Raw genomic sequence first — 25,641 nt, 5'->3', positions numbered from 1 at the left:
TTCCCTCCAAATTGAGAAACAAGAAAATCAAAATCTTAGCTACGAACATGTCTTGTCAAGCAAAACAAATTCCTGCTTTGGCCATGTCCAAAATATATGTCTCAAACTGCATGCTGAGTCCATCACCTTTCTGTTGGGAAAAACATAGCATGTTATATCATCAGTCCTCTCTGGAATTGTAGTTAGTCATTGTGTTAATCAGAGGAACTTGCTACATTTCAAGGTAGCTCATTTCTACTTACAAATAATTTTATATGGAGACTGAAGAAAATGGTTTTAGTTTCTTCTTTCATGCTCTAGGCCTTAAATACTGGGGTGGGGGGGGAGATTTTTGCTCTCTCAACTTATTTCTTTTATTTCTGTCTCAGCCTTACACATCCTCAAAGGGAGTGCCCAAAAAACCTATTGACTGAAAAGGGAAACAAGAAAATAACTGAAGGATTGGAGAGGTAGCCCAGTATAATGCAAAAAGCATTTAGATTTGGAATCGGAAGGCCTGAGTTGAAGAGCTAGTTCTACTGTTTAATAGCTGACTGACTTCAGGCAAATCACAGCCACTATGGGCCTCAGTTTCTTCTTCTATAAAATGGGGTTAATAAAATCACCCTACCTAACTTACAAAGTAGCCCTGAGGAAAATACTGTTGAAACTGCAAAACATTTTAGAAATATAATAAATGTGATAATGACAATAATAATTATTGATGATGATACTTTGATGAACCTGTGATTTCATTGATTGTGTGACCCTTTACCACCAATACAGATCAAAGCCTTTCTGTGCCTTCCCACATCCTTTGCTATTCTTGCCTTTGTCTGTCTAGAAATTCTTCAGAGAGGATTTGTCCAATGCCCTGGAGGCCTTACCCTAGGCTTTAATTATTTATTAAGATAATGATATGTCTCGTTGAAATTCAATATAAACACTGTCTTGCATTGCCCCATTTCGATTTTAGAATTTTGTAAGAAACTTATATCAGCTGCTATTCAGTGACTAAAGAATTGCATTTGTAATCCTAGAAGTAAAATCATCCCAAAAAGGAGGTTCTCTCTCTCTCTCACACACCCACCCACATACATACACACACCAGTTTTGACATAACCCCCACCCCCCCCAAAAAAGAGAGAAGTCTAATGGAGATAGATCAAGTGACCTAAGGTGACCAAACACTTATCCAAGGGTCTGAAAAAGTGTCATCCAGAAACTTTTGCATATGAAGTATGTATGGAATGGGTACGTTGTCTTTTTTAAAGATAAAAAATTATTATTCAAAATTAACAAAACTCAAAAAGTTGGTGAGAAATTTAAATAAATTTTCAAATGATTTTTAAGGAGTTTGTGGGGTTATTTGAACTTAAAACTTCACTAAGACTTTAGGGACACCCTGTATTTCTGATACCAGAGCAGCACTTGGGATTACCCATCTGTTTGTTGTTCCTTGTACTCAATACATGATCCATCCACCTCTTTTTCTGTTTCACAGTTCTTTCTTATTGCTGCCTTTTATTCTACTCCTAGGTTAAAGTTAGAGCCTCTTTTACATCCTTAAATTCTGGATCTCTACCTCTCCTCCCTACACCCCCCCCAACACATATATACGCGTACACATACACATGTATATGCACATGTGATAGCTAAAACCCTCAGGGCTGACTTTGAACAGGTATTTAAGCACAGTGGTCCTTATTATAGATGGTGATACCAGGGTAAATAAAATAAGGTCTTTTCCCTCAAAGAGATTATAGTTTAGAAGGGGAGATAAATGGGGAAGGAGAAGAGAATAAGCATTTACATAGCACCTACTGGGCATCCAGGTGGAATAGTGGATAGAGTGCTGGGCCTGGAGTCAGGAAGACCTGAGTTCAAATGTGGCCTCAGATGCTTACTAGCTGTGTGACCCTGGGCAAGTCACAATCCTTTTTTGCCTCAGTTTCCTTATCTGTAAAATAAGCTGGAGAAGGAAATGGCAAACCACTCCAATGTCTTTGCTGAAAAAACCCCAAATGGGGTCACAAAGAGTTAGACATGATTGAAACAACTGAACAACAACAACAAATAATACCTACTATGTGCCCAGGTACTGTGCTAATTCCTTTTTAAAAATATCTCATTTGATCCTCACAACAACCCTTCAAGGTAGGTGCTTTTATTATCCCCATTTTACAGTTTAGGAAACTGAGGCAACCAGTGGTTAAGTGATTTGCCTAAGGTCACACAGCTAGTAAGTTTCTGAGGCCACATTTGAACTCAGGTCTTCCTGACCCCAGGCCCAGTACTTGGTCCATTACGCCACTTAGCTACTACTAAATAACTTTAATGCAAAATAGATGGCCAAAACGTGCTATTTGAGGAGAAAGGGGAATTTTTGATTAGGAGTAGAAGGGAGGCATGGTAGATTAACCAGGAAGACTTATCAAGGAAGGAAAACTTGGGAAGCTTACTAAGAATAGTTTCATTTGATTTGAGTGTCGAGGCAAGGAGGATGAGAGGCAGGGTGGAGAAATCATTGTTGAACATGAAGTCCAGGAGGAGGAACCAGTGAGGGTTTATGAGCAGGGGACTTTTATAATCAGATCTATGCACTAGGAAGATTCATTCAGGACCTATAGAAGGTGATTTAGCTGGAAGGAAACTGGAGGTTATGAGGCTATTGCATTATTCTAGGGAAGGGGTAATGATGATCTGTATGATGAAATTGATAATCAGGTTTAGTAGTGTTGATTATTCTGCTAATTTGCCATCTCTTCCCCTCCCCAGACAGAGTCCCCTCCCTTAGCTCTGGCTATTCTCAGGTAACTTAGCTCAGGGAGACCCATAATAGACTGGAAACTTAGAGAAGTTGGCTTTCTGTATGAGAACTTTGCAAACCCCATAACCTTTCTGGGTCAAAGGTGGGTGCCTAAGGAAAGACTGTATTATGTTGTAGAAAGAGCACCAGACTTCAAATAGGATAACCTGAGTTGCCTATATGTTCACTTTGGGCAAGTTACTTCTGGGTATCAGGTTTATATTTTACATTATAAAACAGTGATAATAAAACATCATGGTTGTAAGGAAAGCACTTTATAAACCTGAAGGACTATAAAAGCAGGAGCTATCATTATATGTAGTACATGTTAGACTTCATTCAACAAACATTAATTAAGTGCCTAAAGCATAATGCTCATTGCTAGAGGAAGCATAAAGTTTGGATACTGTTGCAGTCTAGTAGGGGTACATAGGATACAAACCCAGATAACTATAATCTATAGATCTCAGTATAGGCGTGTGAAGTATATTTCATTAGGCTGTATACCCAGGAAATTTTATTTTTAATTTTTTTTCAGATAAACATTTATTGAATACCCAATCACAAAAAAACATTTTTACTCATCAAACTAAAGAAACTAAAACTTAACTGTTAAGAACTAACAACTAAATTTTACTTTAAGGGCAGCTGGGTGGCACAGTGGATAGAGCACTGGCTCTGAAGTCAGGAGGATCTGAGTTCAAATGTGGCCTCAGACCAAACACTTGCCACTTACTAGCTGTGTGACCCTGGGCAAGTCACTTAACCCCAATTGCCTAAAAAAATTTTTTTTTACTTTAAAATATAAACTTTAAAAATGAGACTTAAAATACCAAAAATGTGTTTTGACACATTAAGTTATATCTGGATACACCTCAAAGGAATATTGTGCTAATAATAATAATTAACATTGGTATAGCAAAAAGGTTTGCAAAGCACTTTATATACATGATCTCATTGGATCTTCATAATAATACTGTGAAGTGGGCACTATAAGCACAATTATCATTCTTTTTTTTTTTTTAACAGAGGAGAAAACTGAGGTTTAGAGAAGTTCATTGAATGCCTAGGGTCACAAAAATCGTGTCTGAGGTAGGACTGGAACCTAGGTCTGCCCTAACTTCAAATGCAGCACATCTCATATTACATAAATACATTAGACAAGTGCAAACAAAATGCTATATGTGAATCTTGGGGAGGAAAGTAAGTGGGGTTTGTGTTTGGTTTTTGTTGTTGTTTTCTTTTGTTTTGCTTTTTGGGCTTTTTTTTTCTTTTTGTGGGAGGGAGAGGGGCTTCATGGAAGAAATAGTAGTCAGAAACAGGAATGGTGACCTTTCTGAAAGGATGGCTGGGAATCAAACTACCCTTCACCAGTGTAGTAAAAACAGTAGGTTTAAGCTACACTAGCTCCTCCCCCTTAATGTCTTTTGGACTTCTGCCCTCATCTCTCCTGGGATTTCCTTTTCTCTGTTCCCCCTTCAATAGCAGAGCCTATAACCAACTCCCTGAAAACTATCAGTGTTTGGCCTGATTCTTCAAACGGTCATAGAACAATATGCTATAGTCACAGTACAGACTTTGTCTTTGTCAAGACTTCCTGCCATAATTGTTCTGGCTACTCTACTTGACACCTGGATATTCTCATATGCTCTGCCAAGAAGGGTCTGATGACTGAGATCCCTAAGACTCAGTTTTCAATTCTCAGTATCTTTTTATGTATATCTTTTGTCCCTCTGTATTCTAGATTCTTATGGAAATCAGGGCAAATATATATGTGTGCATGTATGCATGTATACACATATATAAACTACACATATGTGCTATAATTATAATAATACAAAATAATATAATACTATAATTATAATAATATACACATGCATATACCTACATATATATACTATAATTATTTTAAATGTTATATATTATTATCATACTATATTAAACACAAATGAAATCAGATTAATATATAATGACATAATAATATATACATATATTTGCCTTCATATTTAAATTAAATATAATGCAATTATATATAATCATGCCCAAATATAAAAACATGCATACACATATAAACAATAATAATAGCTAACATTTATGTAGCATTTACTATATGTCAGGCACTGTGCTAAGGTGCTTTACAATTATTTTCTCATTTGATCTTCACAACAGCCCTGGGAGGTAGGGGTTATTATTATCGCCATTTACATATGAAGAAATTGAGGCAAATAAGGTTTAAGTGACTTGCCCAAGGTCACACAACTTATAAATGTCTGAGGCTTTCCTGACTCCAGGCAGCACTCTGTCCACTGTGGCACCTAACTTCCCACAAACGAATATGAGCCCCTTGATTCTTATGGAAGATGGATTGTATTTCAGAGCTCAATTAGACCTTAGAGCTCATTAGGATAGGGGTGCTTAACCTTTTTGTGTGTCATGGACCCCTTTGGCAATCTGATGAAACCTATGGACTGACCTCCCTTCACAGAACAATATTTTTAAACACACAAAATACTTAAGATTACAAAAGGAAAGCAATTTGATTAAAATACAATCATCAAAATAGTTTTTATTTTGTTTTTGGGTTTTTTTTTGCTGTTTGGTGAGGCAAGCAGGGTTAAGTGACTTGCCCAGGGTCACACAGCTTAGTGAGTGTAGTGTGTCTGAGGCCAGATTTGAACTCAGTTCCTCCTGACTCCAAGGCTGGAGCTCTATCCACTGTGCCACCTAGCTGCCCCAAAATAATTTTTAAAAACAAGTTTACATACCCTAGGTTAAGAACCCTGATCTAGAACAACCTCCTCATTTTATAGGTGAAGAAACCAGAGAGATCTTAAGTGACCTGCCCAAGATCACAGAGGTAATCAACAGCCAGTGGCCTAACCCAGGTCATTAAGCTGTAAAGTCCTGGAGAACAGAGACTATCTTTTGCTCTCCTTTGTATCCACCGTGCTTCGCACAGTATGTGGCACGTAGTAGGCACTTCATAAATGCCAGTTGACTGATTGACTGACCCAGGGCCTCTGGCTCCAAATACAATGTGATCTCCACTTTATGATGCTGCTTCTCAGATGTCAGACAGCCAGTTGGTGACAGGGCCAGGACTGGAATCTGATTCTCCTGTACTTCCAACCTGGTGCCTCCTTATGCCACTCTGCCCCAGTAAGGCAAGCTGTTCTGGGGGCCTTTCCTGTTATATCACCTGTTAATTACATAATGAGGAATGGACTTGATGACTCTTAAAATCCTTTTCAGGTCTAACACCCTACATTCTAAAATCTCTTCCAGTTCTGAATTCAGTGATTCCATACCAAGGCTTTTGTAATTAACTGGGCTACGTTATTACATATAGCACAGTGAATGGAGATCAATTTTGTCCCTACGGTGTCCCCGTGTGTCAGGGCCTGAAACGACAGCAGGCCCAGTAGAAAAGACCTAGGTATCCAGGATCAAGCCTTTTCATATCTCAGTAAGTCACTGGGAGGCTGGGAAGATTTTGCTGCATCTTTTGTTCAAGGGAGAGCTGACCTTGACCAAGACAGTTGTTTGGATTTAGAGACTATCCCTGGAACTGGCACTTCTACCTGGGGTGGATATTTTTTGTAGTAGGGCAGCAGTCTCTCCACCACTACAGATATTTTTCCCTTGTACGTATAGGGCTCTACTTACAGGCATAGCCTAAGCAGCATAGTGCTTTTTTAGGTGGAAATACTGCTGTATATAAACGACCATTGATCTGACCTCTTAAACATAAACAAACCCATTTACCCTAAACTCCACCTTTACCTGTTAAGAATTAGATCTGGAAGGTACTTTGAGAGATCAGTCATCTCTCAATACTAGACTTGGAGTGTGGTGATCTTCAAAACTTTTGACTATAAACTCCCAATTCTATGCATATTTATTTATTTATAAATTAAATATATAAGCTATAATGATTATGTAAGCCATAAAATTTAGTCAGTCATTATATGTTTGTAATGTTACATAAAAACAGTAAATGTCTACTGTGTGCCAAAGAGGTAGAAGGTCTTCTTGGTCCTCAAGGACCTCACAATCTAATGGAGGAAACAACAAACAAACAAATATATACATATAAACTATATGCAGGATCAAAAGGAAATAATTAAAAGAGAGAACAGGCTAGAATTAAAAGGGGTTGGGAAAATCTTCTTATAGAAGATGGGATTTTAGTTGAGACTTAAAGGAAGCCTGGGAAGAGATGAGGAGGAAGAGCATTCCAGACATGGCAGATAGCCATTGAGCCAAGAGATGGAATTTGTTCTTCATAGAGAAGGAAGGATCTAAGACTATGTGTCAGGGAATAAAGTATAAGAAGACTAGAAAGGTAGGAGGGGGTTGGGTTATGAAGATCTTTGAACACCAAAGAGAAGATTTTGTATTTGATCCTGGAGGAAATAGGGAGGCACTGCAGTTTTTGAGGGATGGGTGGTTTGTGTGACATGGTTGGACCTGCACTTTAAGAAAATCACTTTAGCAGCTGCCTATAGGATGGATTGGGGTGATGAGAGATTTAGGGAAGGGAGACAATTAGGAGGTCATTATAATCATCCAGACATCTAGAACCCATGAGGTTTTGAGCTGGGCTGGTGCCTAGAGTAGGGGACAGATGAGGGAAGTGGAGGCAGAGCAGACAGGATTTGGTAACCAACTTGATATGTGGATATGGGGTAGAGGGTAAATGAAAAGTTGAAGATGACACTTGGATGTGGGAACCTGGGTGACTTGAAGGATGGAGATGGCATCAGTGGTAATAGGGAAGTTTAGAAGAGGGTTGGGTTTAGGAGGGAAAGATAATGTAATGATTCCTGTGACCCAGATGACAATCCCTCCATACCCCCTCCTCTTTCATGACTCACTCTGACTCACCCAAAATGAAAAGGGGAAAATCAGTGTTCTTACTCACTGGTCATCGCCTTTAAGTTAGAGCCTGCTTTCTAAAGCTAGGGAAGTGATTTGGGGAGTAGGAGGATGGGAGTGTAATTTTACCAGTCATACCTGATAGCTCAGAGAGGGGAGGTGGGGAGGTTGGGAGCTTAGACATCATAGTGATGGGGCAGAGTGGGAGAGTGTAAGGAGATAAGGAAAGGCCCATGACGAAAACCATCACTGTGAGATGCAACAAAAGCCTCCAGTTAGTCACACACCTCTTGGTGCCAGGTCATGGCCTCTCTGGGGGGAGGCCCAGGGACTGGGAAGGCCACATGGAGAAGGTGATACTGAATTTGAATCTTGAAGGAAACCCAGGATTCTGAGAAAACCATGGTAGGAAGAGTGATTGGCATTGGGATAGCCAGTGTAAAGACATGAAGATGGAGGGCCATGTGTGAGGAACAGTAAGAAGTCCATTTTAGCTAAATCATAGACCACATGGAGGGAGTTAACATATAAGAAGTCTGGAAAGGGGGGAAGGGCCAGGTCATGAGGAGCAGAGGAGTCTATATTTGATTATAAAGTAATAAGGAGCCCCCAAGGCAGGCGTTTTTTATTTTGGGCCCACATATCCCTATGGTGTCTGTGGATAGATTTCATGGGTCTGTGAATTTGGTTGGGGAAAAAAACTCTATATTTTTATTTCAATGTAATTGATTTCCTTTGTTATTTGATATTTTATTTTATTCTTTTGAAAACAGTATTCTGAGAAAGGGGTCCATAGGCATCACTGGCCTGCCAAAGGGGGCTAAAGGGACACAAAAAAGGCAAAGAACCCTCATGTAGTTTATTGGAGGAGGTGGTTAAATGGTCAGATCTGATGTTAGGAAAATCACTTTGGCAAATCTATAGAAGATGGATGAGTGAGGTTGAAACCTAAAGTAGGGAACCTAATTAGGATGCTCTTGGAATAAACCAGATGAATCTCACTGATGTTGGTCTGCACTAGGGTGTGGCTATGTGGGTGGAGAGAAAGAGATGTATGTAAGATATTATAGAGGAAGAAATGACAAGATTGGGCACTGATTGCATATGTGGGGTGAAGTGATAGGAGAAGAGAAAGAAGGGGTGATAGAGACTAGTAAGATTTTTTTAAGGATGGGTAAAACTTGGGCATGTTTGGAGGCAGCAGGGAAGTAACCAGTAGATAGGAAGAGGAAATCATAGTAGCGGCAATCTTCTTAGAGAAGACAGTAGGGGTTGGGATCAAATGGGTACCTGTGCAGTCATTAGCCATGGGGAAGAAAAGGGCTGCCTCTTCATTAGTTTGGAGTAAAGAAGAGTGGAGGATGATGTCAAGGGGTTGTGAGATAAGGAGAAAGGGAAAAGAGGGAATTCACAGTTAATGGCTTTGATTTTCTGAGCAAAATATATCAGGGTCCTCAGTTGAGAGGATGGGAAAAGGGGGTTATGTTTGTAGCAGCAGCCACTATGGTGAATGGGCTGAAGAGTAAAGGGATTGCCTTACTGTAGTGAGAGCCCAGTTGAGCTTAAATAATGTGAAGTTGTAGTGAATTGAGTAAAAATAGTTGTATGAATTCTTCCAACTCCATTCAGTGGCAGGTGAGATGGGTCAGAGGAGGTGAACAGTGGAAGTAATCTGGAGTTGGAGTTTGGACAGGGTATGAGAAGCATTAGGTCAAAGGGGCAAGAGATTCAAGAGTAGTGTTGACATGGTTAAACTGGAAGGGCAGGAGGATGTAGTCAGAGAAGGGGTGAAGGCCTGGGAAAGTATGGAGGGTAGCAAGATTTGACATCAAGGTAAAGACAAAGAATAAGTTTACAATTCTGAGTGCCAGAAGATAGAGGGACCATGTAAGAAAGATGCCCAAAATAAAGGGAAGTTTAATCATGGACTATCTAACTGTCCCTCCCCGCCCCATATATCCTGTGCTTTCTCACCTGAATTATTGCTCAATTGTTCCCTACTCTTGGATGCCCTTCCCCCTCTCCCATCTGCCTATTCGTCTTCTCACTCCCTCTCGTTCAAAACATTCTGTCAGTTACCAACTCCAGTTGTTTCTGCCTCCAAAATATTTTTTGCCTTGGCATCAAACTGCCACTACCCTAGTTTGGACCTTCATTCACTTTTCACTTAGACAATTGATTCCCCTTCCTTAAGTCCCTTTAGCCCGTCTTCCACACAGTTGCCAAAATGATTTTCCTAAAGAACGGATCTGCAGCCACGTTGTGCAATGACTAAGTTTAATAAACTTAGCTCTTCTCAGCAATGAAAGGATGTAAGACATCTCTAGAAGTTTCATGATGGAAAATGCTATCCACATTCAGAGAAAAAACTAGGGAGTCTGAATGCAGATCAAAACATACTGTTTGCTCTTTTTTTTCTTTTGTTCTGTTTCTTCTTTCTTGTGGTTCCTCCTTTGGTTCTAATTCTTCTTCACAACATGACTAATGTGAAAATATGTTTAATAGGAATGTATGTGTAGAGCCTATATCAGATTGCACGATGTCTTGGGGAGGGAGTGGGAGAAAATTCAAAACTCAAAAGCTTATGGAAGTGAATGTTGAAAACTAAAAATAAATTAGTAAAAAAATGGATCTGACCATGTCACTCCCCTGCTCAATAAATTCCAGTAGCTCCCTATTGCCTTTAGGATCAATTATTAACTCTGTTTGACATTTAAAATCCTTCATAACCTGTCCCTAACCTACCTTTCCAGCCTTACTACACATTACTTCCCTCCACACACTCTATAATCTAGTCAAACTGGCCTTGTATTTCTCATACATGGCACGCCATCTCTTGTCTCCATGACTTTGTCTATCAAGTCTCTAATATATTTTCTCCTCACCTCTGCCTCTTAAAACCTGTTGTTTTCTAAAAGACTCAGCTCTTCGCCATCTTTTTGTTTTTGATGCAATTGGGGTTAAGGGACTTGCCTAGGGTCACACAGCTAACAAGCGACTGAGGCTGGATTTAAACTCAGGTCCTCCTAACTCCAGGACCAATCCTCTAACCCTTGGGCCACCTAGCTGCCCCTGCATTATCTTTTTCATGTAGTCTTTACCTATCCCCCCATCTCTTCCCAGAAGCTAGTGTCATCCTCCACAAATCACTTTGTAAGGGTTTGGGTTTCTTTTTTGACATATGTTTTATATATTGCAACATAGATACATGATAGAATTTAACTTTTACAAGGACTATCTCACTGTTGTTTATATATCCTTAGCATAGTTCCTAGCACACAGTAAGCACTTAATAAATACTTATTGATTGCTTTTTTTTCTTTTTGGTGAGGCAATTGGGGTTAAGTGACTTGCCCAGGGTTACACAGCTAGCAAGTGTTATGTTTCCGAGGCCTGATTTGAACGCAAGTCCTCCTGACTGCAGGGCCGGTGCTCTATCCACTGTGCCACTTGATTGCTTCTTTAAAGCAGTTGTGGTTTATTAGAAAGAGAATTGGGTTTGGAATCAGAGGAGCTTGGTTCATGGCCTACTTCCAAAACATGCCATGTGACCTTGGGCAAGTCACTCAACTTTTGTGAGCTTCGGTTTTCTTACCTATAAAATGGAGATAATAATGCCTATACTAGCTACTTCATAAGATTATCAGGATGATGAAATGAGAAGAATAATTTTAATTCTAAAGTAATTATCTCCTAATCAGCAGGTGTTTATTGTATAGGTTCAGGTCTCATTTAGTCTACAGAGGGCTGTGGACCCTAACCCAAAAGGCTTTATATTTCATTGTAGGTTTCCAAATAAGGGAAGAACAAGATCATTTTCAACTTTCCAACTTGTTTGGGTTCAAGGAAGTGCTTAGATTCTTTGTTTGCTCTTGTTTTTCCAGAATCTGGGTAGGAAGCTTGTTTAAAGCAACCAAAAATCTTGCCATGCCAACTCTGACTGTTTGGTAAAATGAATAGACAGAGACAGAGTTGTGCAATGTGTTCTCTAGGAATATATCAAAGACAGTTTATTCATTCTAGCAGCTCTGTGAGGAGTTCAGCTCCTTAGAGATAATGGATATACAAAGGCCATGGGGTGAGGTGGCAGGAGGTTGGATTTGGGGGGTCAGAGGACCCAGGTTTACATGCCAGCTCTGTACTTATGTGACCTTGGGCTAGTCCCTTCTTTCTCTGGGCCTCAGTTTTCCCTTCTGTAAAATGAGGAAGTTGGAATAGACCTCAGAGGTTCCTTGTAGATTTATGTCTTGTCAACTTCATTTACTGATTTAGAGTTGGAAGGGAAAGAAGAACACAGTGTCAGAGCTGGAAGGGGCCTTAGAAGTCAGAGTTCAACCCCCTCATTTAATGGATGAGAAAGCTGAGATGCAGACAGAGCATCTATTGTCATCATTTGGGAGGAGGGTGGAGAGACTATAGCAACTATGTTCATAGATGCCTTGAACTAGAATAATGTTGGCCTGCATGGAGAAACCAGATGAGAAGGGCCTAGGTGGGAATGCTTTATCTGTTTCAAGGGAAAAAACATAGGCAAAGGTCAGAAATTCCTTCTCGTCCTTCAGAAAGGAGAGTATCTAAAACTCAGACAGTAAAATGGTGCTGCAAAGCACGATGGGAAACCTTATTCCCTTATGTCTCCAAGGACATGTGAGATTTAGCAGGAATGGAAGCTTCATTACAGAAGTTGCAGCAGGAGGAGAATACTCCATAGTATCCAGATTTCATTCACCTCCACAAATCAACAAATATTTATGAAGCACCTACTATGTGCTGATCCTGGTGTTGGGCAGAGGATGCAATGGAAGGAAGGCAGCTGGAGGTTAAGGTTTAGAGATGGTGACAACTCAGATTTTGATTGTCCGACTCAAAGCCTGCTCTGACGGGAAAGCCAAACAAATGTAAGAAACAAACACTTGGAGTCACAAGACCTGAATTTGAGTCTGAGCTCTAACAACTGATTACCTGTGTGATCCTGGGCAAGTTATTAGGTTCATAGGATCATACATTTAGAGCTGGAAAGGATCTTAGAGGGCATCTAATTTAACTTCCTCATTTGTTTAAGGTCACACAGGTAACAGAAATGTCCCTGTGCCTCAGTCTCTTCATTTGTAAAATAACAATAATAATAACTCTCATTCCTCTAGCACTTTAAAATTTACAAAGCATTTTCCTCACAACACCCCCTTTGAGATCAGGAATGCAATTATTATAATGACTATGCCACTGAGAGCCTTAACTAGAAGTATCATCACCTGAGAAAAAAACAGTTTAAAATGGGTACAGGCCTGGAGAACAGACCATATGTGTTGACACATAAGGACAGGGAATAAGCACCTCTTATCACGGTGGGAATTTGGGGGTTAGGTGGTAAAGTAGACTCCCAAACTAGGGTGTCATAATGATGGGACCCTGCAGAAGGAAGTGGCCCTTAAGGCAGTTGTACCCCATACCACTCCTCTGCATCCCCTCTTCATGCCAGCACCCTTGTTAGTTATAGCTCTGACAATGTCTTCAAAGGCACCTCACTAGCATTTGCAAATGTGAGTTATTATTACAAACTAGCTATTGTTAAACTTTCTTGTCATTGGGGACCTCCCAGTTACTGAAGTTGAGTTCTTCCATAAAACAGATATTTTCATTGAAATGTCAATGATAGGAATTCAGTTACTTCAGCCCTCAGACTGGACCTTGAACCAAATGTGAGTTGGACCAATTGTTCTTTCCTCATCAATCCTGTGCCTTTTGCAACAGTGTCCTCTGAGGACTGTGGTTTCAGGGAGGGCTCAGCTCTCCCTTTAGTAGGTCCTGTTCTCCCAAAAGACTTTGTAAAAAGCAAGCTCTTAACTCAAAACACCAGGTGGACCACCTCAGATCTGGAGGAGGAGCAGCAGTCTTGGGAGATCTGATACCACTCAGTCTGAGGTTTTGTCACCAAATCTAAATGATGCAGGAGGATTTCAGACTGTTTCAGCAGCTGATGTCTGGAGATCAATTAGAGATAATGGCTTCTGGTGGACATGAAGGAGCATGTCCGATCTTTTGACTGGCAGTGATTGTTCTTCCTTCATTAATGTGTGCTTTTTCCTTTAGAGGATGGGAGAGCCCAGGGCTGCACTGTGCATTTGCACGGGTGTCTCATCCTAATTCCTTGTTGCTTAACTCAAGAGTGGCTTGGATTTGGGCCCCTCTGGTTGCTCCAGCAGAGACCCATTCAGGCTTGAGAGGCAGAGGTATGTTTTGGAGCTCTGTGTAGGGTCTGCCACTCACAATAGACAAGTCTGCCTGGAGCCACAGGCCCCCTCAACCAGGATTCTGAGTGGTTTGAAATAAGCTCCTGGTACCCCTTTCTTTAACAATGGAGAGCAGAAACCTTCCCCTATCCAATTTCTACCTCCAGTGTCCCATTGGGCATTCAAAGCCCCCAGCTCAAATACTCCTTTCCTGATCCCACTCTGCCCCCTCCCAAGTAGAAATGATCTTCCCCCTCTCTGACCTCCAAAAGCACTGTGTATACCCCTCTTCTGTGAATTATCATGTTCTGTTTTGTATCATAGTTACTTGTGTGTATATGTTCTCTCATGACTGTGAACCCAGTGTCTTCTTCCCATTTTTGTATCCCCTTCAAGATTGAGCTTTTTTTTTCTTTCTTTTAAAAAAATTTTGTTCCAGACCCATCATTTCATCATTATGGGCAAACACTCTTGGTATGGAACTGTCTCCACTAGTGCAGATCTGCAAATCCACTGAAATTTAGGGTCTTAAAGAATAGCTTTAAGGGCAACTGGGTGGCACAGTGGATAGAACACTGGCTCTGGAGTCAGGAGGACCTGAGTTCAAATTTGGCCTCAGACATTAGTTGTGTGACCTTAAGCAAGTCACCTAACCCTGATTGTCCCCCCTTCCCCCACCCCACACACAAAGAATAGCCTGGAGTGCTGAGTTTAAGGTAACCCCACGTCCACAAGGTCAAGGTATCTCAGAGGCAGGACTTGTATCCAAGCCTTGCTGACTTCCAGTACCAGCCTTCTCTCTGCTACCCTTTGGTGCCTGTTAAGATCATTATTAGGTGCTTAATGTGGGAAAGGCATTGGCCTGAGAGTCTTGTTTAGAATACGCCAATTCTGCTCCAGTTAACTCTGTAACTTCAGCTCACTCAGGGCCTCAGTTTTCTCCTTTGTTGTGGGGGGTGGGGCCAGGGGCACTAGGTCCCTTCCAGCTCGAACATTATCCCTTCCCCTTCATTGTGCCAAGGTCCTGCCCTACTCGATCATTAACTGTTCTAATATTCTGTGTTCTGTGAGAAGAGGTAGTGAGGTTGATGGTGAGGGTTGCACTTTTGACTCAAACTCTGTCCTTGAGTAAATCACTTTATTCATTTTCTTCAGGTTCCTCATTTGTATAAAGGAATAGCCATGGCTGCTTCTTCCCTCTTAGTCATAAAACCATGATGACTGAGGCAGCATACACATAATGTGGGAGCTGGAAAGGACCTTGGAACATGGAAAGCTAGAAGGGACTTGGAATGAGCTAATTGTGTAGGTAGCATGGCGTAGTAGAGAGAGGATTGGCCTTAAAGCTTGGGACATCTGAGCACATTCAGGCATCCTGACATACACTGGCCAAGTGAACTTGGGTAAGTGCTTGACCACTTAGTGTCCCCCCATTGGACTGGACTCTCTAAGACTGTTAAGCTATAGAGCAGTTACTTACCTGCATTGGTAGAGGGGAGTTCCTTACTAGGAATCCCTATATTAATGAAATCACAGGTCCAGGCCAAAATGTATTTTTCTGTAGAGGTACTGTCTGTCTTCTGTTCATTTTGCCTAGAGTCATCTTCTAAGTTCAGGCCATTATTTTTCTGTTTTGCTGCTGTACAGAGTAGCCTAGAAGAGGTCCAGAGTGAGAGAGTGATTGCCAGGAAAGTCTGTGGCACCAGACCTGAGCACTGTGCTGCCATGGCTAACCCCCCAGCCCCAACTTGGCCCCAATACTGCGCACTCACAACAGCATGCACATTTGTGTCAGCAGAGTCTCATCCCAAAATATATTTTAATATAGATGTTATATAGACATAATATGCATAATATAGGTAGATATTATATAACATATAATTCTATTAATTATATAATATAAAGTGCTTTTAGGAGGCAGCTAGGTAGCTCAATGGATAGAGTGTTGGGACTGGGAGATAGGAAGACCCAAGTTCAAATCAGCCCTCAGACACTAACCATGTGACCCTGGGCAAGTCACTTAACCCAGTTTGCCTCAGTTTTCTCATGTGTAAAATGAGCTGGAGAAGGAAATGGCAAACCACTCTAGTATCTCTGCAAAAAAAAAAATTCCATACAGGGTCATGAAGAGTTGGACAAGACTGACACAACTGAACATACCTAAAGAACGTTAAGGTTTGAAAAACATTTTTCAGATACTTCATTTGAGCCTCACAATTACTCTTTTAGGAAAGTGTTAGAGTTGTTTTTGTTCCTGTTTTTTTTTTTGCTTTTTTTTTGGGGGGGTGAGGCAATTGGGGGTTAAGTGACTTGCCCAGGGTCACACAACTAAGTGTCTGAGGCTGAATTTGAACTCAGGTCCTCCTGACTCCAGGGCTAGTGCTCTACCTACTGTGCCAGCTCGCTGCCCTTTGTTCCCATTTTAAAAAGGAGAAAACTGACCTGAGGGAAGTTACATGAATTGCCTGTGGCCACACAGCTAAGTGTTTGAGTGAGGATTCAAAACTGGTTGAATTGGGCTGCTCTTGACTCAGAGGCCAGTGTTTTCTCCTGAACGTAAAATACACAGCTTTATTGCACACCAGAAGGGGAAACAGGCCCAGAGAAGAGGGAGTGACTTGCCTAAGGTCACACCATAAATAGCAGACCAAGGACTAAAAATGTAGGCAGGAGAAACAGCATGAGCAGAGACAATTAGGCAGAAAAGCTCCCATGTGTATTCTGTGGATAGTGAGCTAAACTTTTGGGCTAGAGTAATGGGTTTGTGTGGAGTTAAGAGACAATAAGGAGGGCTTATAGGGAAATTGTGGAGGGCAAGGCCAAGCATTTGGCAAGTCTCCTATCTTGTTCATAGTAAGGAATGACATATGTGGAAAATTAATCTAGTGGCCATGGGCAGCTAGGTGGTGCAGTGGATAGAGCACTGAGCCTGGAGTCAGGAAGACTCATCTTCCTGAGTTCAAATCTGACCTCAGATACTTCCTAGCTGTGGACCCTGGGCAAGTTACTTCACCCTGTTTGCTTCAGTTTCCTCATCTGTAAGTTGAGCTGGAGAAGGAAATGGCAAACCACTCTAGTATCTTTGCCAAGAAAATCCCCAATGGGGTCACAAAGAGTTGGACACAACTGAAACAACTGAACAACAATCTAGTGGTAAAAAAAAATCTACAAAGTATTGTTATCAAATTCTTGATTTTGCTTTTTATTGACTATATTTATAGTAGGTAAGATTCTCCAATTCTTATATGGCTCTAGCACTTGATAGCTGTAGAAACTCTTGGCAAAGTGACTAAATCTTTCTGAGCCTCAATTTCCTCGTCTTTAAAATGAGGATTAATAATACTTATACCCACAAACTTGGAGAATTATTATGAGGAAAGCAATTTCCAAACTTTAAGGCTTTGTAGAACTGTGAGCTCCTACTATTATTCCATATTATTCCATATGTATGTTTGTGTGTATATATGTATATATATGTGTGTGTGTATATGTATATACATATACATATATGTATATATGTATGTATATATACACACACACATACATACATGCATACACATATATGACTGAAGGTCACCTGCTCCCTGGCAGAGCCAAGAGCCAATCACAGTGTTTTGTAGCTAGGAGTTAATCTTGCTTATGTCCTCTGCAGACTGGCAGAGGACAACTCAAGACCTTGACAAGTAGGGTTTGCTGTGAGCCATTAATACGTCTGCCATGTAGACAAACTGGGAAAATGTCAAACCGAAAGAGAGAACACATCTTAACTACATCAACAGAAGCCAACCTCATAAAGTGCCAGGATCATAAAGGCCCTCTAACGTTATTTGGCCCAATCCAGACCTGACCTCTTCTACATTATCTTCAGTAAGTAGTTAAGTGGACTCTACTTGCAGGCCTTTGGTAATGGAGAGCTCACAACCTCCTGAGGCAGTGAATTCTGCTTTTGAACATCTCTAATTGTTAGAAATTAACACTAGTCAAATGGGGGACAATGAGGGGGAGCAAGGATCCAGACCCCTGGGGACCAATGTTGAGTGTAATTAAGTATCAAGATCTAAGTTGATGCAATTGTACTGTAACCCAAGAGGAAATAACTAAGCTGAATAGGACCAATAGAAGGGAAAATTGGAACTAATGACCAGAATCATGGTGAAACTGGGCAGAATCCTTGGGGGGGGGGACTCACTAATGAATTATGCAGTAATAAGGTTAAGTTCATGGTCTTCTTTTAGCAGGAAGGAATGACTTGGTGGTCATACTGTCACCAAGGATCTTAAAGCAATTACATTTTATGGTCCTGAATATTGATATTCATCACACTCATTATAAAGAAGGAAGTATTTTTTAATTGATTCTTTTTCAATCACCAAAAATTTGACTTTTCTCCTTCTTACCTTCTCCCTCCACCCCTGGCCCTGGCCCCGTTGAAAAAGAAGGAAACCCCAAACTCTATTACAAACTTTTAGAGTCAAGCAAAACAAATCCCTGCATTGTACATGTCCAAAAGAAATGTACATCTCATTCTACACTATGAGTCACCTCTCTAGCTGGAGAAGGGTAGCATGTTTCATCATGAATCCTTTGGGACTGTGATTGGTATTTGTGTTGATCAGAGTTCCTAGGTCTTTTGGAGTTATATTTATTTACAATATCATTGTTATATAAAACGTTTTCTTGATTTTGCTCATGTCACTCTACCTCAATTCATACAAGTCTTCCCAGATTTCTCTGAAGCTGTCTCCTCCAACATTTCTTACAGCATAAGAGTATCCCATCACATCCACATGTTATCACTTGTTCAGCCATTCCCCAATTGATGAGCACCCCTCAGTTTCTAATTAGCAAATAAGGAATTGTGAAGGAGAAATACCATAAAGGATTTCATAAAAATATGGGATCAAAAAAGAAGAGGGGCTGGTCATGTAGCAAGAGTAAGGGATAGACAATTGATGAATAACCTACATGCTCCGCTGGCACCCTTAAGATATCAAGAGACTGTGAGGAAGGAATACAGCACATTGGCTGGACCCTCTGTGGGAAACTTATGGGAGGACAGGGGCAAAAGTTGCCCAGGTATGCACATGGATGGCTTTAGATCTCTGTGCTGGGACAGAATACCCATAATGAGATTTTAAACCTTCTATGGTGTAATCACTATGCTAAGCAGGTCACACAAGACCTACTGTCATAGAATGATTCTAGTCCGGGGGTTCTTTACCTGGGGCTTATGAACTTGTTTTTTTAAAAATTACTTTGAAAAAAATTACTTTAATAACTGTATTTCAGTGTAATTGTAACCCTGTGTGCTTCATTTTATACATTTAAAAACGTTACTCTGGGAAGGTTTCACCAGGCTGTCAAATGGGAGAAGTCCATGAAACAAAAACAAGTTTAGGAGCACCTGTTCTAGTCAATTCATTTCAACAAACATCTACTGAGTACCCACTGGGTAGAAAGTACTGTGCTAAGCAGGATACAAAGTTTAGATAAGATATTGTCCCTCCCCTCCTGGGGCTTTCATTGTGGGGGCTGGGTGGTATGTTACTTACAAAGGTCACTAGCTCACAAAGTTATCCAATCTTCTTGTTTTATAGATGAAGAAAATGAGTCCCAGAGAGAGACAAAGTTTCTTGTGAAAGGTTGCACAGTGATGGAGAAGTCTGTATTTGAACCTAGTTCTCCTGACTCTGAGTTCAAAGTTTTTTATCCATCTATGCTTCTAGGAATGCCACCTGGGCTTCTGTCACTGACTTACTTTTGTTTTTGTTTTTTCTTCTCGGATCCTCCAAATCTACAAAATGGCCATGTCACTCTCTGCCTAGTTCATGTGGATAGTGAGAGGATAAATTTCTTTTAAAGTGGAAAGTAGATGTCCTAAGTGGAAACAATTAGTAAGAAAAGTAGGAAATCATAGATTTTAGAGCTTGCTGGGCCATTAGTCTAGTACCCTCATTTCACAAATGAGGAAATGGATAGGTGGAGAGGAAATAATTACTTGCCAAAGGTCATACAAGTGATCAGTAGAAAGAGTTCATGACTCAAACCCAGGTCCTTGGACTCTGAGTCCTTTCTACTATAGCATACAGTCTCCTAATGGCAAATGCCTATTGCTGGTATCTCATTTCTAGAAGCTTGCCTTTTCATTGTCATGAGAATCTTTTACCTTTTCATTGTCATGAGAATCTTTTAATTCTAGTTGGTTCCAATACTAAATGCTTTGCTCACTGGCTTTTGCATTTAAGCCCCCACTATGTGCAGTGACTTTAGGTATCAAGAGATCAGATAGTATGCCTTCCTCTGAATATCAGGATCTTTTGATGAATAGGAGAAGCAGGTGCTCAAAGAAACTATCTAGTCAAGCATCAGACTGGGAGAGGAATGGGGACAGTGAATTGTTGAAACGACTTGGTATAGAGACCTGGTTTGGTGTCCCAGCTCAAGCCACTAACTCATCATGTCATCTTGGACAAATCCCTTCCTCTCTCCCAGCCCCTGTTTTCTCCTCTTTGAAATGAGGGAGTTGAATAAGCTGATTGAACTTTGCTTCTCTGTGATTCTATGTGAACATGGGGAAAGGGAAATTGGTTTCAAAACGCTTCAGGTTTCAGATTTACAAGGTGCTAATGAGAAAGGCAATAAAATGCTATTTAAAAGACAGGTGACTTTTATATTTCCTTTGGTTTTCCATGTTAATGTATTATTACCTTTTCATTTGTTAATGGTGAATTTTTGTTGTCTAATGTGCATTGCATTTCCAATTTAGATCTACAGAGGGAGCCTTTTTTCCCTTTTAAACCTTGAATTGTTAACAATGCAAACCTTTCAGGCACAAGAAAGCTCTTCACAAAGTTAGAGATCCACGTGAAAATGATACCAACCACTATAGTTTTTTCTTTTTTCTTGGATAATTCTAGTTTAAATATGTAGCCACTTCTGAAAGCCAAGTCAGTAGTGAGTACTCCTAGTTTTAGAAACCATAGACTATTGAAGCCTGAGGGATTTTAGAGATTATCTAGGCCAGCCTCTCTTATTTTACAGAAGAGAAAATTGAGGACCAATAGGGGAAGTAATTGGTGCAAGTTTATATATCAAATTTATGGCAGAGCTGGCACCAGAACCCATGACTCCTGATTCCATGCCCCACGCTACTTCAGCTATGCCACATTTCTCACCACAAGTCTGTTGCCCTGACAAAGAGGTGAGGTGGGATGAGGGTATCTCCTTGAAAAGAGAGGCCCTGAATTAGGGCAGGAAAGAGAAATTCTTTGATTCAGATTAAGACCTGAAACTTTAGGAGATACCTCTAGACCTCTCATAGCAGTTACAAAATAGCATATCCATAAATACTTATGTAGGCTATGGGGTCAATTTTATGAAGTCTTCTTAGTGATGAAATCACTGAGAGAAGCTTAGTTGTAATTCTGCTGTTCATCTCAGTACTGCCTGTATCATTTGTAAAGCTCTGAATACTGCCCATTTGCTTTGTTCTGAGCTTGGGTTGCCTCTAGCTAGAGTATATGTATGTGGAGGGGGAGGTGGTAGTGGTGCAGAATTTCTACCTTGTGTTTATTTAGGACTAACCTCCACTAGATTTTTTCAACTTTGGGGTAAATTTTTGGCTCCTCCGTGTGGAGAGTTTACATTTTCATCTTAATTGTATGTTCTGTTTTAATTCTGTTTCATTCAACAAACATTTCTTAAATGCCTTTTATGTATAAGACACGGTGCTCAGGGAAATAGAATGATAGATCAAGTGTTTATTAAGCACTCAGCTATGTGCCAGGCACTACGTTAAGTGCTGGAGGCATAAATACAAGTAATCAAGACAGTCCCTGCCCTCAAGGAGATTACATTCCAACCAGAGAAGGGATACTGGAAAGGGAATTATGCTACTGGTGCCATGTGAGGAGATATTAGGGAAGTGGTGTGGAGGCCTAGTCTCCAGCAAGATAAGGCAAAAAGCTCACCTCTCAGGGCTGGGAAACCCAGAGTCAGAATCTAAGACATGGCCCTTGTCCTCAAGAATTTATTGAGGGACATAGGACACACACACACACACCTCACTATAAAACAAAATAGAGCATCAGGTAGTGAAAAGAGTACTGGAATTGGAATCCAAATTATTTGGATTAAAATCCCAGTGCTGACACTTTCCTAGCTGTGTGACCATGGGCAAATCACTTCTCTCTGAGCCTGTTTCCCTATTTGTATGGGGATGTCACTCAAATTACTTACCTGAGAGCATATCTGTGAGGGAAATTGTTTTGTAAAGTGACACAGAAAATTGAGCTGCTATTATTATGACAAGCAGTCCAAACCAAGTGTTATTCAGGTCTGTGGAGGAAAAGCTCATTTCCAACTATGTGTGTGTTTGAGAAGTAAAGAGGCCAGGAATCAGGGAAGACTTCATGGATGAGGTGGCTTTTGAACCGGGCCTTGAAGGAGAGGTTTTGGGAAATATGGTACAGTGTTTCTATTTTATAGCATTTTAAAAAATCATATTCATTTTATCCAGGGACACTGGCTTTGATTGGACAGCACTGCTGTGGTTTTTGGGATTACCATGTTTCTGGATGGCATGTGTCTTTTTGTCTTTTTCTGATACTGTATCTCCGTGGACAGTGTGTGCTCCCTTCTAGGACATTATTACTTATATAGCACAAAAAATATACAATATTTAACAATTGTAGTGTGTACTAAGAACAAAACACTTTCTCTGAAAGGTTGGAGAGGGTACAATGTATAGTCCTCTCAAAAAATAAAAGGGACAAAAGAAGTGACAGATGTTTATTGGTGAGTCAGGCAGGGAAGGAGAGGAAAGATCTAGGGACTTTTTTGTCATTGCCTCTCCAGCTCGTAGCACTGTATCTGGTACGTAAGAGATACAATAAATATTTGTTGACTCATTGATTCACTCAGAGTCAAGATAGACCTGAATTTTAATCCTAGTTCTAACCTTTACTGTATTTTAGACCTTGAACAAGCCATTTAATTTCTCAGTGCCTCAGTTTCCTCATCTATGCAGGGGGGAATTCACTTCTCTCTTTTTTTAAAAAAGGGTTTTTCCCTCACTTCTCTTCTCCAGACCTCCATTTCTTCATCTATGAAGTGAGGGGGATAGACTAGATGAACTCTAAGATTCCTTCAGATCAAACATAGTGTTTTAAGTTTTCCCTCCTACCACTGACATTCCACCCAAGTTTCTTCATGGGCAGTTCCTTACACCAATGAAATTCCGGATCTTTTGTTGTTGTTGTTGTTGTTGTTTGGAGGCCCTTTTCAGCTCTGTCATTCCATGTTTTAAGATACTTCTAGATTTAAATTCCATCAAACCTAGACTATTACATTGCTGTCCTTCAAAGTATAAGGAACAACTGCACTGTGCTGTGAAAAAGAGTCCTGCGTTTAACGTCAGAGGACAGATTTGAATCCCAATTGTTATTCACTACCTATGTGACCTTGGACAAATCACTTTACCACTTTGGGCCCCTGTTCCCTCCTCTGTAAAATCAGGGGGTTAGTTGGACCTAGAGAGGCTTTAAAGTACCTTCCTGTTCTAAAGCCGGTGAAAAAGCTTTGTAAATCTTAAAAGAGCTATATGAACCGGAGTTGTTATTACAACCAGTACCGTGTTGGTGTTTGTAAAAACAGGTGACTTACTGCATTCATGCAGACTCCGATCCAGATTGGTGGGGGGAGCGAGGGAAAGGAGAGGGCGAGAGAGGATAGCTGAGAAACAGTGTGAAGTTGAGTGGTGGAAAAGAGACAAAGGAAAGAAGAGGAAAGAGGAAAGATTGTGTGACAGGGAGAGAGTGGGAGGGGTTAGAAGAGGAGAGGAGGGCAGTGGGTTAGGCTGTGTGAAGGCTGCAGAAACTGGAGGAGGAGTCAGAGCAGGGCAGCTTCGTGATGGATGGGGCAGGGCAGGCGATTGGGGTACGGTTGAACACTCACCTGTCTAGTTTTCAAAGTCCAGTATCATAACCAAGTGGTAGAGTGAGCCCTCTTGGGTGTTTGTGAAATATGGGTCTGTAAAACACGGGGATGAGGCCACTAGCCAAGCAGCACAGCACGAACGGGAAAATTTCAGCTACTGTCCTTTGATAAAAATGCCAAGGTTCTCTGGGGGCCTCCTTCAGGGTTCAGGATAGGAAGGCTGGGTCTGGTTCTGCCTGAGGCTGGCGTTGGCTATCTTCCTTGATATAGGAAAGGTGCTGACTGTCCCTTGGACTATGGGTGATCCCTGGTCCTTTTCTCTCCATGAAGCAGTGGCTATACACCCCTCACTCCCTACTGTGTGGGCTCCCTGGGTGCAGTAACTGTGACCACTGGAGCCTGCATCTGTTGAGTGGGCCCAGTTTATCTTTGTTCCTCCTCTTCGTATCTTCATGGAAACATTTTTCCTTTAAATGCTCCTCAGCTAATCACAGCTGTCTCGATGCTCAGTGCTTCTCCCCATCAATCCCCCCTACCTGGTTCTTCTTTCTCTTATCCTTGCCTACCTCCTCCTCTTCTCTTCCCTCCCCTTATCGCTCCCCCTCCCCTCTGTGTCTCCAATCTCATCCGTCTCCCCTCGCTGCACCCTCCCAACTCAGCTCCCCTCCTTCCAGTGCCTGGGACCTCCCTCCACCCACTCCACGCCCCCTTCCCCCTGCACTCCTCTCTCGTCCGCCCCGCCTCCGTGCATCCTCCCGGTTCCATACCAACCCCTTTAATGCACCCCCACCTCCCAGGCTCTTTTCTGTGCCTGGGACCTCCCTCCACCCAGGCCCCGCCCCGTGCACCCTCCCGGTGCCCGGGACCTCCCACTGCCTTGCCCCGCCCCTCCTCATTACACTCCCCCACATACACACTGTCTCCCCCATCGCCGTGCTGGGCATCTCCCCCCGCCCCTCCTCTCTGCACTTCCCCCTCCCCGTGCCCGGGACCACTTCTCCCCGTGCCCCGCCCCCACTTCGTGCACCCTGCCCCCCCCGCCCCGTGCCTGGCCCCTCCCCCCGGTGCCCGGTGGGGCCCCCCCCTTCCCTGGCCGGCCCCGGCGCCGCTCGCACTGGGCCCTCCTCGCCCCCGCCCCCCGGGCCGGGCAGTGACGCGCCGCGGCGGTGCCAGCCCCTCTCTCCGGGCGGCAGCAGCAGCAGCAGCAGCAGCAGCAGCAGCAGCAGCAGCAGCAGCAGCAGCAGCAGCAGCAGCTGTGGGGCTGTCACCGCGGCTCACTCTCCGCAGCCGCCGCCGTCTCCTGCTCCTCTTCTCCCAGCTCGGGCCCCCTCCTCCGTTCACCCTCCCTCCCCGCCCCCCCTCCCCATCCGCCGCCGCCGCTGCCGCCGCCCAGGTACGGAGCCCAGCCCTCCCCCCCAAGTCCCCGCCCCGCGGACCCCTGAGCCCTGTCGCCCCCAGCCGTTGAGCTGCGGTTGGGGGGGGGTCTTCGGAGGGGGTGGGGTGGGGGTGACACAAGGGGTCCCAGGGAGGAGGACGATAAAGATTGAGGGGGAGGGCTTCCTGCTTCAGGAGAGGAGGAAAAGAGGGGAGGGGGTGGCTGCTCTTTGCCTTCACCCCCCCTCCCCTCTGGAGTGTGTGCGTGTGTGTGTGTGTGTGTGAGAGTGAGGGGGAAGGACAGGGTTCTGCCGCGCGGCGGGGTGGGGGGTGGCCCGGACTCCCGGGTGGCGGGTCCCTCTGGTCTCGGCAGAGTGGGCGCTTGGACTGGACTGTGTTGCCTGTGTGGGGGATGGCTGCGAGGAGAGGGGAGAG

General features: G+C 42.4%; 1 protein-coding gene and 1 long non-coding RNA gene across 4 annotated transcripts in view; one reads left to right on the top strand and one right to left on the bottom strand.

Moving 5' to 3' along the window:
- Nucleotides 1-24,500, bottom strand: part of LOC110211433 (uncharacterized) — a 47,459-nt gene extending 22,959 nt beyond the window's left edge. Inside the window, exons 1-2 of the long non-coding RNA XR_002325394.2 lie at nt 23,851-24,500; nt 15,377-15,549 (exon numbers count right to left, since the gene is read on the bottom strand). This is a non-coding gene — a long non-coding RNA (uncharacterized LOC110211433). The remainder of the gene's footprint in view (nt 1-15,376; nt 15,550-23,850) is intronic.
- Nucleotides 1-25,641, top strand: part of NOL4L (nucleolar protein 4 like) — a 200,443-nt gene that overhangs the window by 92,330 nt on the left and 82,472 nt on the right. The window contains exon 1 of one of the 3 annotated variants that reach the window (XM_020990732.2): nt 25,006-25,225. The exons of the other annotated variants lie outside the window; for them this stretch is intronic. The gene's annotated coding sequence lies outside the window, so the exon portion shown is untranslated. Of the gene's footprint in view, nt 1-25,005; nt 25,226-25,641 lie in introns of those variants that run through there. 3 annotated transcript variants of the gene reach the window in all.

Source organism: Phascolarctos cinereus, unplaced genomic scaffold (assembly GCF_003287225.1).
Source record: "Phascolarctos cinereus isolate Bilbo 61053 unplaced genomic scaffold, phaCin_HiC Scaffold_2;HRSCAF=192, whole genome shotgun sequence".
NCBI lineage: Eukaryota > Metazoa > Chordata > Mammalia > Diprotodontia > Phascolarctidae > Phascolarctos > Phascolarctos cinereus.
The sequence above is the reverse complement of the archived record's forward strand: the minus strand, read 5'-3'. Positions and strand labels throughout refer to the sequence as shown.